Raw genomic sequence first — 5,542 nt, 5'->3', positions numbered from 1 at the left:
CGGCTATGTATCCTATAATCCGGTCTCCCATCAACCACCTTGAGACCGGTAAAAGGAAAACCTATCAAGGTCATACCTTTGCCTTGCGCATCCCGCTTGATCTTGATGATAACTCTTCAAGCTCTACACAAGCCGGAATGCCTCACTTGATCATCGTTGCTTCGTGAAGACTCACAAATGCTCCCCCATACACCATGATGGGAAAGCTCCATAGATGTACATCTTCACATGTCCATTATCACCAATGGACGGAAACCTTCAAGCATGTGATCCACTTGAGATGCTCATCTTGAACTTGCCCAAATCAACCTTGTATCTTCTCATACTCACTTAAGATAGAGCATGGCTAATATTGAGTTCCACATAAGAACTCCATCTTCATTTCTTCTTCTTGATCATGTCACATATGTATCTTTAAAACAATGATCTTGATGCCAATACACAAGGTGTATCTTTATCTTCATGGCATCCATACTTGAATCCAACACATGAAATACAAGTAGTACCTATGGAATATTCCTTCATATAAACTCAATGAAAACATTAGTCCATAGGGGTTGTCATTAATTACCAAAACCACACATAGGGGCAATGTACCCTTACAATCTCCCCCATTTTGGTAATTGATGACAACCACAATAAGAGGGTTTATATAATGAATATTAGAAACAAGTACGCAACTTATCCGAGGGTAAGTTGTATACAAGAGGTTGTATTTGATATGGTCAAGTAACACAAAGCTACTAGCCCATATCAAAACCGGCTCTACTCACACAACTACAACAAATGCAAGAGATGTGAGTAGAACCAATATATATAGAGAAAACTCCCCCACAATGTATGCACGTGTGATGAACATGAATTCATTGCATATATTGTCAAGATTAACCTTTGGGATAGTTTCCACTATATATATACAACCATGCAAGACATATAAATATGGAATGCATGAGAGGACAAAGCACTTAAGCACAAACCAAACTTAAGTATAAAACCATTCCCTTAAACCCTCTAAACTTCTCCCCCATTGGCATCGATTGTCAAAATGGGTGAAAAATTTAGAAGACCAATATAATGTGAGTTCCTCCCCAAAGTGTGCACTTTTCATAATGTGAGTGGAATCAAGTGCACATATCCAATGACGAATACTTGAAGGAAGTCAAACTATATTGAGGATCAAAGATTGCATAAAGATAACATGGTGAAGTGAGCTTGAACAAATAAAGCAAGCAATCAAAGATCCAATTGAACAAACAAAGATATCATGATAAGAGAGATATAGTACTCTAGATAAAATAAGAAAGCTCCCCAAAGTTCGTGCACAATTTATAATGTTTGCATTTGAATACAATATGCACAAACATGGAATCCTCACTCCCTATATATCATTTAGAACACAACTAAGATAAAGAGAATATGCTTATCAAGAACAACTTGAGTCCAACAATTACGAGATATGAGTGTATGAAGAAAAACAAATAAACCAAGCACTCATAAATCTTCTTTACCAACAACACTAAAATCAAAAGGATAAGAAGATGGTTGGCAAAGAACAAGGATATCAAGGTGATGGATCAACGCTCTCATGTATATGAGTTTCTAAAGTGGACAAGATGATCCATAAAGAAACATACACACACAAGAGATTAATAAAATAAATAAGACAAGATATCCAAGATGAAGTCATAAAATGTACCAAAGGATGTTTGCTTAAGAAGCATATATAGCCTATGGCTCCAACTTTCACTTATGGTATATGAATGAGCTTCAACCAAGTTAAATCTCAAAAACATCACAACTAACAATAAGGGAAGTAGAGCTAGTTGGAGTGTTTTGAGAAAGGCAACAAGTATCATAAATATGGATTTATTTCGCAATTTCATCAATATTGCACATAAGAGCTCTTTGAGGAATTGATATGCACTAAATTGCTAGAGGGCATATTTGAGATAGGTGAATCATAAACATGATATATATATTCCTATCATATGCATCTTCTCAAATTACTCAAATGTACAATAAGAAGTTTTCTTTAAAAGGATTTTTCAAGAATCTCAATATTTTCGAAATAAAGAATTTCATGCCAAGATGCAACCTACAAGAGGTTGGATGCTTTATGAGTATGCATGAATAAGATACTTGTTACCGAGATAGCAATGGCATGATGTAGTAGATAAGAGTTCATCGATCATCCTAGCTTGACTCCAATTTTCATATGGTGACAACACCTTCCTTATAGATAAGACAAGCCTCCATTGCATCTCCCATGTACCTAAAACAACATTCAAGTACATCTTGGTCCCCAAACTCATCGGGTCCAACATGGTTAGACTAACCACAATATATAGGACACACTCCATATAAATATGTGCATATTTAGATGAAATTTGAATTTCATGCACATCTTAGCCGTTTAGGATTTGATGGAGTATACCCTATATAATGGATCGAAGAAAGAAAGCATGCTATAAATATAAATAAATTACATATAAGCACGCACAAAGACTTTTAAAGATCCAAGAGAGATATACTTTGGACAAAACACCAAATGAATTGAATAAGGCATAAAAGGTGTGACCAAACAAATTTGTTGTCCAAATTATATCAAAGACGCAAATCACAAAAGATTTGTTCAACAAAGTTCAACAAATGAACTAAGAAGAAACCATTGAGCATAAAGGATGAAATAAAGCAAACATGCTCAAAGATTTATCTCATTCAACAAATAAAGCATAGAAGAAGAAATGAGATAGCAAAACTCCCAAAAGAGCAAGGTTCGAACAAACAAACCAAACCCTCTACACTTTTCACAATGGCACAATGTACCATAAGGAAAAGGTTTGTCTTTCAAAACAAATTCTTGATATGAATCAAGAGAATTTATCACAAGATTTTTCAAAGGAACAAGGAAGACACATCGGAGCAACAAGGATTTGTTGGAAATAAAATAAGGCAATAAGAAGCAATCCAAGGTGAAGATGATCCATGAATTCAACCACATACAAGATTATCAATTGTCAAAGACAATGAGTATATTGGAAACAATTTCCGGTGGTGAATTTACAATGATAGTAAGGATCAACTTCACAATAAAAGGCATAGGATAAGTATATAGAATTAAGAACTATGCACGGATGAAGATTCTTGATAGCTTCAATTAGTCAAAAAATCACGCACGGCAATGATTAGAATAACTTGAAGCAAACGGTGTCCCAAATAAGATATAGAGATATGTATTTGAGGGAAAACCGTACCAAGAATTTCTTAATCAAACAAGAATCCATAAGATGAGCCAATAAAAGCTTTTTAATAGAAGTGGAGCTTGTTTGAGCAAACATGGCACCTAGGAACAAGATAATAAAGAGCATCAACTCTAAGTGACATAACCTCATATGTTCACATTTTCTAGGCTTGTGATATGTACAAAACATATTACTCCCCCATAATGTGATAAGTCATTTCTTCTAAAAACAAGAGGCAACAAAAATTCGACTAGAGATGATTAACGGACATTTAGAATTTGAATTTCTCATGAGTATGTGATACGTCCAATTTGCATCATATTTTATATCATAATTTTCTGTTATTCATTGATATATTTCATATTTGGAGACAATACTTATGTTATTTCATCTATTTTGCATGTTTCATGATTATTGGAGGATCGCGCACCGGAGCCAGGATTCTGCTGGAAAAAGCATCGTCAGAACGCAATATTTCGGAAGATCAACAATTGACGGGAATTACACGAAAACTCCTATTTTTCCAGATGACGAAGGGAGCCAGAAGGGGGAGCTGAGGAGGGCCGCTATGGGCCCCCCTCACAGGCCGGCGCGGGCCCTACCCTAGCCACGCCGCCCTGTGAGGAGGGGGCCCACAGCCCCCTCTCGCCTCCTTTTCTTCGCGTATGCCTTCGTCCCGAAAACCTAAGCCAGAGGGGGTACGTCGCGAAGAGCCACAGCCGCCTCTGCGGGGCGGAGAACACCAGAGAGAAAAGAGCTCTCCGGCGGGCAGGAATCCGCCGGGGAAATTCCCTCCCGGAGGGGGAAATCGACGCCATCGTCACCGCCATCGAGCTGGACATCATCTCCATCACCATCACCATCATCTTCATCATCATCACCGCCGTCTCCACCGCTGCACCTCGTCACCGCTGTAGCAATTTGGGTTTGATCTTGATTGTTTTATAGGGGAAACTCTCCCGGTGTTGATTTCTACTTGTTATTGATGCTATTGAGTGAAACCGTTGAACCAAAGTTTATGTTCAGATTGTTATTCATTATCATATCACCTCTGATCATGTTCCATATGATGTCTCATGAGTAGTTCGTTTAGTTCTCGAGGACATGGGTGAAGTCTAAATGTTAGTAGTGAAGTATGGTTGAGTAGTATTCAATGTTATGATATTTAAGTTGTGGTGTTATTCTTCTAGTGGTGTCGTGTGAACGTCGACTACACGACACTTCACCTTTATGGGCCTAGGGGAATGCATCTTGTACTCGTTTGCCAATTGCGGGGTTGCCGGAGTGACAGAAACCTGAGCCCCCGTTGGTATATCGATGCAGGAGGGATCGCAGGATCTCAGAGTTTAAGGTTGTGGTTAGATTTATCTTAATTACTTTCTTGTAGTTGCGGATGCTTGCAAGGGGTATAATCACAAGTATGTATTAGTCCTAGGAAGGGCGGTACATTAGCATAGGTTCACCCACACAACACTTATCAAAACAATGAAGATTAATTAGCCGTTTGTAGCGAAAGCACTAGACTAAAATCCCGTGTGTCCTCAAGAACGTTTGGTCATTATAAGTAAACAAACCAGCTTGTCCTTTGTGCTAAAAAGGATTGGGCCACTCGCTGCAATTGTTACTCTCACACTTTACTTACTCGTACTTTATTCATCTGTTACATCAAAACTCCTTGAATACTTGTCTGTGAGCATTTACAGTGAATCCTTCATCGAAACTGCCTGTCAACACCTTCTGCTCCTCGTTGGGATCGACATTCTTACTTATTGAAGATACTGCGATACACCCCCTATACTTGTGGGTCATCAAGACTATTTTCTGGCGTCGTTGCCGGGGAGTGAAGCGCTATTGGTAAGTGGAATTGGTAAGGGAAATTTCTACTGTTTGTGCTGATTTTATTTACTTTCGCTATAACTCATTATGGAGAGATCTTCTCTTGAGTGTTTATTTGGAAAATCTACTACTACTGCAAAGGTAGTGGATGAGGCGCCAGGTAAGGAAGAATTACCATACAAAATACCTATGAAAATTATTGAACGTGTAGTGGGTAACCGTTATACAGGGGATGGAACTGTCCACCCTGGAGATCATTTACTGTTCTTACATGAATTATGCGGTTTATTCAAGTGTGCAGGTATTGCTATGGATGAAGTGAGGAAGAAACTATTCTCTGTATCGCTGTCTGGTAAAGCGGCGCATTGGTATAAATTACTGGATAATGGGGATTCTCTTGAATGGAATGATATTGTGCCCCGGTTTTATTCTAAGTTCTATCCTCCAAGTGAGATTCACAAAGA

The sequence above is a fragment of the Lolium perenne genome, chromosome 3 (assembly GCF_019359855.2).
Source record: "Lolium perenne isolate Kyuss_39 chromosome 3, Kyuss_2.0, whole genome shotgun sequence".
In the NCBI taxonomy this organism is placed as follows: Eukaryota; Viridiplantae; Streptophyta; class Magnoliopsida; order Poales; family Poaceae; genus Lolium; species Lolium perenne.
This window is presented reverse-complemented; position numbering follows the sequence as displayed.